Source organism: Dama dama, chromosome 20 (assembly GCF_033118175.1).
Source record: "Dama dama isolate Ldn47 chromosome 20, ASM3311817v1, whole genome shotgun sequence".
Taxonomy (NCBI): Eukaryota; Metazoa; Chordata; class Mammalia; order Artiodactyla; family Cervidae; genus Dama; species Dama dama.
The window spans coordinates 60,131,828-60,142,101 of NC_083700.1; the positions used below are offsets into that span (position 1 = coordinate 60,131,828).

General features: G+C 36.4%; 1 non-coding gene across 1 annotated transcript; it reads right to left on the minus strand.

Annotated features, from left to right (window-relative positions):
* Positions 1-7,926: 7,926 nt before the first annotated feature.
* TRNAW-CCA (transfer RNA tryptophan (anticodon CCA)) lies at positions 7,927-7,998 on the minus strand. Its single transcript has one exon. It is a non-coding gene; the product is annotated as a tRNA-Trp (tRNA).
* Between the last annotated feature and the right edge of the window lie 2,276 nt (positions 7,999-10,274).

Here is a 10,274-nt window from a genome sequence, read left to right on the forward strand (position 1 = left end):
TGACAGTATTTTACAAAAGAACATTACATTGTCTCTGTTGGTTATCCAGCACTATAAATCTTTCATGGGCTAATCAGAATAAAATCTACTGTACCAGGAGGGCATTAATTTGCAGTTTTTCTTTTTTTTTTTTTTTTTTCTTTTGCCTCAATGGTTTTGACATAAAATTTCTGTCTGGATGTTTACCCCTGTCACCTTGTGTGATTGGTTAAATTTCAGCAGCCATTAGAAGCTGTAGTATAATATCCAATAGGATGACTGTGTTTTGCTTTGCTTTGTTTTGACAGATGCCAAATTTAAATTTTAAATAATCCTTTCAGATATCAGAATGCCAGCTTGTAGCAATACTACAGAAGTCTAAGCAGATGTACTTTAAAACAATTATTAAGATTAGTTAAAATGGGTAAAGTTCATGGTGGAAGTTTAAAAAAAAGAAAATTTTATTCCATAATTTTGGGCAGATATTTCTTGTAGTTTACATTTGTTTCTGAACTTTCTGTTAGTTCAGAACTATATTTAATTAACACATTGCTCAGAAACTTTGCACGAATAACAAAAATAAACTTGAATTTAGGGGTGTAAATCAATTTGTGAATAATTTTAACAAAGATTTATTACAAAGTTCTGTGCGTATGTATTGCATACTGTGTGTGAATTAGCCATATTGAAGATTCACACATCAATTAATTAATAGCCTATGTCCAAGGAAATAGAAGCAAGGGGAAAGAGAGATAATTTCTAAAGAATTCTTTAAAGTAAGTTAGATGGCAATGTTGTGATTTTTGGTGCATTTGTGATGAGAAAAAAAAGCTATAAAAAGGATAATTGCAGTTGTTTAACCGTAGGTTCATGTAATTCATATCATCTAGGCTTATATGTTGGCAATTAACACTCAAAAGCAATAATCTGAACAATAGACACAATAATAATAGAACTCTGAAGGCAAGCGATGAAAAACGTATCCTAAACATCCCCTAGCCTGTACTCCACAAGCCCAGCCACCAAACAGCAGTCCCTGTGTGATATTCTTAGAAGGCGAGACGCATTGTCACTCCTCTATCTGAAACACTTCAGACAGAGAAGACTTTCTGATCCATAAAACCAATATCCACACTTCTCACAGTGACTTGTATGTCACTCTCTTTGTCTGGCTCGTGCCTTTCTGTGCTCATCATCTCAACATAATTGTCTCCATTATTGCGGTTTATTCATTAAACTTTATCAAATCCCTCCTGGGTCCAATGACTTGAATACGCTGTTATTAACTGAATGGGTGATATAAGTAGATTGGAAGTATAATGAATATTTTGGTTGCCATTTTAGTATTCATGTTTCTTTTTCCTTAAAGACTTTCAAATTTGTATACAAACCTTGTACACATTTGCACTGGAAGTTTTTCCCTGGTTACAGAGGCAGTTTCACTCACCTATGTAAATTTGAGCAGTGGCCTCCCTCTCAGAATAGGAGTGGGCCTGTGATCCGCCAAGAGGTCTGTTGGGCCAATGAAATAGGAGAAGAGGTTTATTAAGGAGCTATCTCTTTTGTACACCTTAAAGTGCTACCAAGAGTGACTGACTATCTGCTCTTCCTACTGCTCCTGACTCTGATTACTATCTTTATCTGCAAAATGATTCAAGTGTCAGATAGAGTGGAAGGAACATTCTACAAATCAGACTGATAAATATTAAATGCTGCTTTTATACTTGTGTGAGCTTTTATAGTTAAGCCCATGCTTAAAAGTCATGATTTTTCTATGACTTCTGAATATTTGAAAATAACTAAAGAATCTTCAAAATCACATATTAGGCAGTCGGAAATATAGACTATAATTAATGCTTATAAATGTCCTTCTACCCACAAAACTGAATAAAATTATACTTTTTTTGGCATAATTAAGAAGTGTCAGCAGTTAACTTGCAGTTCAGGAAGGTGAATGTGGCGTGAGCAGAGTTTCTTTTCATTCACCCATGTCTCTGCCATGATGCTAGTGGAGGAATTATAAGAGGTACTATCCCACCATAACAAAAAGAACACAAAGGCAGCCAGCCCCAAGATGAATTTTTAATATATTTTAGGAAGGTGAGAAGCTGATGGAAGCTATGGCTGATGAAGCAGAGAGGGGATGCTGAAGCCTAAAGTACACTCAGAGAAACTGCACTGAGCTTCAGACCTGGTGCCCCCGGAGCCCCAGAAACCAAGCCAAGCTTCAGGCACAGGATGGTGGCTGTGAAGAAGAGTGTGAAAAAGCTGGAGTTGGAGCTGACCTGGGATTTAATTAAAGATCTGCTTATAGAACAAATGAGTCCTTTACTTCTTTCTCCCACAGGTCTGTCTCTTTCTTCACATACACAGAGACACATACAATTACATAATCTGTTTGGGAAAATGAACCACTGACCACAGCTGATCAGTCTGAGAGTCAAACACCACAATGCCATGGTCACTGTTCACCCAGAGACCCAGTAATGCAACATGGCAGTGGACAAGTCACCCACTGTGCAAAAAGGCTCTTGGTTGCTTGTTTTTTATTGGAAGAAAATTTGTAGCATTAAGAGAGAGACCAAGATAAAAATAGGAAGATGTACTCCAAAAGAAAAAGAATTTTCTTCTGTTAAAATTCTCCCTCAGATAGTACACATAAGAAAAGTAAATGTCTAACACATTATGAGAAAATCAAGGTACTACAGCCGTAATAGAAAAATAAAATACTATGAAGAAAGATGCGCAAAACAGAAAGAATTCTTCAAAACTAAAATTGTGATAAATTCCCCAAAGAAATCCACAAAGTGGCAAAAATACAAAAATATGAAGCAAGAAAATCAATTAAAATTTAAAATTAAAAGTCAAGACATGAGAAATATAGAGATATGGATGTTCTATCCAATAGTAGGCCTAGTATACAAGTATTAGCAGTTCTAGAACTTGAAAAAAGTAAATGGAAATCAATTATCATACAAGTATTAAATGAAGCTAACCCAAAACAGAAGTAACGCAAGGCCCAGAGAACGTTGATCATGGGAAAATTACAGATATAAATAAATAACTTTAAGCAAATTTAAAATAAACTAAATGTATCATTGTAAAAATTCAGAATACCAAGAATAAAAAGAAACCTCTGAAAATTTCCAGAAAGAAAAGGAGGAGAGAAGGAAGTAAAAGAAAGAGAATAAAAGATTTCCTTTAAAAAAAAACAAAGGGGGCAAAAATCAAATTGGTATTAGATACTACCAGCCACATGTGACGCTAAAATATAATGGGAAAATTTTTTTAAAGTTATAAAAAATAACCAATTTTAAGCCTACAGATTCAATATTAAACCAAATTGTCAAATCACATATAAGGACAAAAGAAACACTTTTAGTTAATTTTGTGTCATGTGCATAATATCTTAGAAAATTAAACCTAGATTCTACAGCATAGGAAGGAATTAAGTGAAGAATTAAGTCATGTGTCTAGTAAAAGGCAGATCTAAATCAATAGCTACTATGAGGGGGTATCTCAGGGTGATGGATAGCTAATAGTCCTAGATTAATTAGTACAAAAAGGTGAGGGGCTTCAAGGGAAATATTGTCATGGAGAAACAAATCAGAAGGGAGAAGAGGAGAGGTGGTTAAATCTTATAGTGTGCACACTTAAGGACATGATGAACAGAGGATTAAAAAAAACAAAAAACCCAATGTGTGTTGGTATGGGTGAATTAAAGGATCAGAAATTTTAAAATATTAAACAAGAAACATAATACACATCACCTATCAATGCAAAGAACAATTACCCCATACCCCAACACCTAGAACAGTGTTTAGCACAAAGGAAACTTGCTGCTTAAGAACTTGAGGAAGGAAGAAAAAGAGGGAGTGGGGGAGGAGAGAGGAATGGAGGAAGAGAAGGTTCATGATAATGAAAACACTCCCCAGGTGGCTCAGCCCTAAAGAATCCTCCTGCAATGCAGGAGCTGCAGGAAGCAAGGGTTTGATCCCTGGGTGGGGAAGATCACCTAGAGGAGGGGATGGCAACCCACTCCAGTATTCTTGCATGGAGAATCCCATGGACGGGGAGCCTGGCGGGCTACAGTCCATAGAGTCACAAAGAGTTGGACATGACTGAATCGACTTAGCACATATTGATTTTCAACTCAATTTATGAGCAAAATTCAATAACTGTAAAACTACTAAATTAAAAGTAAAATTTACCAACTTAAACAATGAAAAAGTACAAAAACAAATAAATACTAAGAGTTGAAGGGAAATTTAAGAACAGTGATACCGTCATTTTACATTGTTAGATATCAAGATATTCTCTCTTTAGTTGACAAACCAAGTAAAGTATATAATTTTAAAATAGAGTAAAAGCTTAAAATGCTGATGTAAGTAATCTAAATTTTTGTATGTCACAGTAGAAATGTGATAAATAATATATACATGTAAAAAAATCTGGAACAGTACAATTAGCAAATTCTCTAAAAGAAAGAAAACAAACAGAAGTCTAAAAAACAAAATTAAAAGACGCCACCTCTAGGGAGTAGACCTGGGGGTAAAGGGAGGGAGTAAAGGCACTGTTTGTTCTCATTAAATCTTCTCAATTGTTGTAAGTGTTTTACTCATATGCAGATTAGCTTTTATTTTTTAAGTTAGATGAAAGCTCTGTTTCAGAGTTCCAAATGGATTTCAGTAATGAGAAAGTCTAAATTCCTCTAGTTTTCTATTTTGTCTTTTTAAATTAACAATTGCTATGCTACACTTCAAATTAAAATTAGCTAAGCACTAGGAAATTACTATGTGGGTTAGTAGTTTTGGTTGTAAGCAACAGAAATTGAGTTCAGATAAGTAAGTATAGAAGGAATTTATTGGAAGAACATTGCACCAAAAATCTAATGTATTCAAAGAAAAATGTGATACACCTGGCCTGGAAAAGGGCAGAAGTTACAATATCTCAGAGGATGGGAGGAGCTCACTGAGTCTGTTTGAACACTTCTATTAGAGAAACTTAGGTCCACCTCCCCGCTTTCATTCTTGACGCACAACCTTGGAAGAGAAAAGTGTGAATGGACTATATCGAATCATGTGTGTCCAGAGTGAGGGTGAGATGGGGAGAGAAAGACAAAATAATGGTTGCACCAGGGCTGTGTGCTACAGGGACATAAAAGTAAAGTAACATAGCAAAAGTAAAATAAGTCTGGATTTTATTACCAAAAGCTGGTGAAAGATTCTATGTAGACAAAAACAACTGTTCATCACATTAACCTTAAAATATAACTGCTCTACTCAGGGGCCTTGTCAATGGTGAAACATAAGGAATGTTTTCTGAGCTATCAAAACAGCCAACTGACTGAAAAATATCATGTACATAATACAAAACTAGAAAAGCGTCCTGCCAGTTCCACCTCTAAAGCATATCTTCCATTCCTCCTCTTTCCTATATCTCTGGAGTCCACCAGCATTTTTCTTTTTTTTATTTCATCTTATAAAATCATCCATTAGTTTCTCCTGCTTAACCTATTATCTTGGCCTAACCCCCTTATGTTCTCTTGACTACAAAGTTGCCAGAATTATCATGTTAAAACAAAGATGACATCTCTCTCCTCAATTACATTTCATTACCCTTAGAGAAATAGCCAAACTCTAACCCTACGCTTTTCTTCCCTCCCACCTCTGCTCCTTTTCTATTTCTTCACTTTTGTATTTGCAGCTCCATCTGCCCAGAAGGCAGTTCCTCCAAAGCTTGCTGTCAGGGCCTCATTCTCACCCTGCTGCATAAAGTATTCCCCATTTCCAGGTACCCTTTGGAACATGACCCCCTGTATTTCTTTCATAATATCTGTCCAGATCTGATGTTGTCTTCCTTAATAACTCGCTTCATGTCTCCTTAGCCCCCATAAGAGCTATACGCTGGAAGAGGCCCCAAACCTCTTGTTTGTTGACCACCGAGTCTCCACCACTGTAATTGAGCCAGCCCTTACTAGGTGCACAAAACAGAAAACCAATCCAAAGAAACTTATTGAACAATAAATGAATGTGCAAATTCAGTCAAAAAGTGAAGAGTTTTACCTTCAAACTCTAAACCTGTGTTTACTAATAAATAAGAAAAAGCAGTCAACCGTCTATTAACCGAATTGACCTGTAATACTTTGTATACCAGACTGCTGATATTATCCATTTGCTATACATACCAAGGCTTGAAGTTTGGGAACTACATTTCTCCAGAGCTCTTGCCAGCAGTATTCCAAGTTAGTTGCTCTAAAGAGGAACACTCACAAGAGACTGGGAAGGAAAAGTACAGAGAGCCATATTAAAGCTTCTCTGGCAGTGGTTGACAGATGTGTAAATTTTCACACTTGGGATTTTGAAACAGCTTGTGAATATTTAGATTTGATTCTGCCTCAGTTCAGGAAGCAACTGCGATCATCACTGGAAATTTCATGAAACTCCTGCAGTTTCCCAACTCTCTGAATGTTTAACTGCAAATTGAGAATTATCATTGTCTTCACTTGACTTATGCCCCTCAGTCATTCTAATACTTTTGGTTTTAAATTTCTATTTTAAAAGTTTTGAACTTTCAGAAAGTTGTAAAAATAGTATGTGTGTATGCTTGGTCACTTCAGTCTTTGCAATCCCATGGACTGTAGCCCAGCAGGCTCCTCTGTCCATGGGATTTCTTAGGCAAGAGTACTGGAGTAGGTGGCCATTTCCTTTTCCAGGGTATCTTCCTCACCCAGAGATTGAACCCACCTCTCCTGCATTGGCATGCAGGTTCTTTACTGCTGAGCCACCAGGGAAGCAAAAATAGTATAGTAAACTCATGTATACACTTTCCCTAGTATTCTCATTCAAGCTTCACTAATACCTTTGCATCTGATTGTATTTCTAGTCTCCTTCGATCTGGAGTAGGGCCTCAGTCTTTCATTTCCATGACCTTGATGATTTTGAAGATTATAAGGCAGCAGTTTTGTAGAATGTCCCTCAATTAGATTTGTCTGATGTCTCTTCATGATTAGACCCAGGTTATGCATTTTTGGCAGGAATAGCACAGAAGTGATGCAGTGTTCTTCTCATTACATCCTATCTGATAGCATTCGATGTTTATTTGTCCCATTACAGGTGGTTTAAATTTTGATCACTAGACTAAGACTGTGAACACCAGGATTCTCCACTGTATATTTTTCACTTTGCTAAATAAGTGTTTTCTGTAGAAGTATTTCAATGTAGATTAACATCCCTTTTCCCATTTTACCTTCACCCAGTTGTTTTAGCATTCATTGCTATTTCTTGTCTAAATAAGTACTATGATGATTGCAAAATAGTGATTTTTCTAATTCAAGCATTCCTTCTATGTTTATTAGTAGACATTACTACAAGAAACAGCTTTTATTTTCTCCTCATTTGTTTACACATATGGACTCAAGGTTTTTCTATTCTATTCAATGGATTAAAATTCATTACAGTGGTCCCTTGGTATCTAAGGCTGATTGGTTCCAGAACCCTCTGCAGAAACCAGAATCCATGGATGCTCAAGTCCTTTATATAAAATGATGCAGTATTTTCCTATAATCTATTCACATCCCCTGTACACTTTTAATCATCTCTAGATTACTTATAATAACTAATACAATGTAAATACTATGTAAACAGTTATTTAGTTTTGGGGGAATCCCACACAGCTTGTGGGATTTTAGATCCCCAAGCAGGGATAGAATCCAGGTCCTCGGCAGTGAATACACAGACTCTTAACCCCTGGGCCCCAGGGAATTACCATAAATAGTTTTACATTCAATATAAATACTATGTAGATAGCTGATAAGTGAAGTGAAGTGGCTCAGTCGTGTCCGACTCTTTGCGACCACGTGGACTGTAGCCTACCAGGCTTCTCCATCCATGGGATTCTCCAGGCAAGAATACTGGAGTGGGTTACCATCTCCTTCTCCAGGGGATCTTCCCAACCCAGGGATTGAACCCGGGTCTCCTGCATTGGAGGCAGACGCTTTAACCTCTGAGCCACCAGGGAAGCCCTGATAGTACATAGCAAATCCATGTTTTGACTTTTGATATTGCCTGGAAATTTTTTCAAGTATTTTTAGTCCACAGGTGGTTGAATTCACAGATGCACAGCCTGTGGATATAGAGGGCTAATTGTATTACTATTATTTTCTTTGATGCTTATTCTTCTTAGATCTGGCCAGGGAAATCCCTTCAGTTTGGTTTCTTTGTCCTTCGATTTGCCTTCAAAACTCGATCATGCTTTGATTATTTAATTGCTTTTTATATACTTCATTAATTACAAGCACATATTGTAGTTTTCCAAATCCAGCCCTTGAACCTGCCATTTGTCTAAAGGACCAAGTTTACTTTAGTGAAGAGTTGTATTTAGAAACCAAGTTTTGAGTGTTGGAAGCGGTAATTGCTAATGGGGTGTTGCTGGATCCAGAACCTTTTATTGGACTGAGCATTGGAATATATATATGTATATGTAAAATTTATATTTATTTATAAATCACACACCCACACACACCCCAGTAGGTGTTAGTGGTAAAGAACCCATCTGCCAATGCAGAAGACTTAAGAAATGCAGGTTCAATACTTGGATAGGGAAGATCCCCTGGAGGAGGACATGGAAATCCAATCCAATTCAATATTCTTTTTCTGCTCTGATTGCTGTGGCCAAAACTTCCAAAACTATGTTGAATAGAAGGTAAACTTCCAAACTCATTCTATGAGGCCACCATCACCCTAATTCCAAAACCAGACAAAGATGCCACATAAAAAGAAAACTACAGGCCAATATCACTGATGAACATAGATGCAAAAATCCTTAACAAAATTCTAGCAAACAGAATCCAACAACATATTAAAAAAATCATACACCATGACCAAGTGGGCTTTATCCCAGGAATGCAAGGATTCTTAAATATCTGCAAATCAATCAATGTAATACACCACATTAACAAATTGAAAGATAAAAACCATATGATTATCTCAATAGGTGCAGAGAAAGCCTTTGACAAAATTCAACACCCATTTATGATTAAAACTCTCCAGAAAGCAGGAATAGAAGGAACATACCTCAACATAATAAAAGCTATATATGACAAACCCATAGCAAGCATTACCCTCAATGGTGAAAAATTGAAAGCATTTCCCCTAAAATCAGGAACAAGACAAGGGTGCCCACTCTCACCACTACTATTCAACATAGTAAAAGGAATCCAGATAGGAAAAGAAGAAGTGAAACTCTCACTGTTTGCAGATGACATGATCCTCTACAGAGAAAACCATAAAGACTCTACCAGAAAATTACTAGAGCTAATCAATGAATATAGTAAAGTTGCAGGATATAAAATTAACACACAGAAATCCCTTGCATTCCTATACACTGAGAAAACAGAAAGAGAAATTAAGGAAACAATACCATTCACCATTGCAACAAAAAGAATAAAATACTTAGGAGTACATCTACCTAAAGAAACAAAAGATTTATACATAGAAAACTATAAAACACTGATGAAAGAAATCAAAGAGGACACAAACAGATGGAGAAACATACCATGTTCATGGATTGGAAGAATCAATATTGTCAAAATGGCTATTCTACCCAAAGCAATCTATAGATTCAATGCAATCCCTATCAAGCTACCAACAGTATTGTTCACAGAACTAGAACAAATAATTTCTCAATTTGTATGGAAATACAAAAAACCTCGAATAGCCAAAGTAATCTTGAGAAAGAAGAATGGAACTGGAGGAATCAACCTGCCTGACTTCAGGCTCTACTACAAAGCCACAGTCATCAAGACAGTATGGTACTGGCACAAAGACAGAAATATAGATCAATGGAACAGAATAGAAAGCCCAGAGATAAATCCACAAACCTATGGACACCTTATCTTCGACAAAGGAGGCAAGGATATACAATGGAAAAAAGACAACCTCTTTAACAAGTGGTGCTGGGAAAACTGGTCAAACACTTGTAAAAGAATGAAACTAGAACACTTTCTAACACCATACACAAAAATAAACTCAAAATGGGTTAAAGATCTAAATGTAAGACCAGAAACTATAAAACTCCTAGAGGAGACCATAGGTAAAACCCTCTCCGACATAAATCATGGCAGGATCCTCTATGACCCACCTCCCAGAATATTGTAAATAAAAGCAAAAATAAACAAATGGGACCTAATGAAACTTAAAAGCTTTTGCACAACAAAGGAAACTATGAGCAAGGTGAAAAGACAGCCCTCAGATTGGGAGAAAAATAATAGCAAATGAAGAAACAGGCAAAGGATT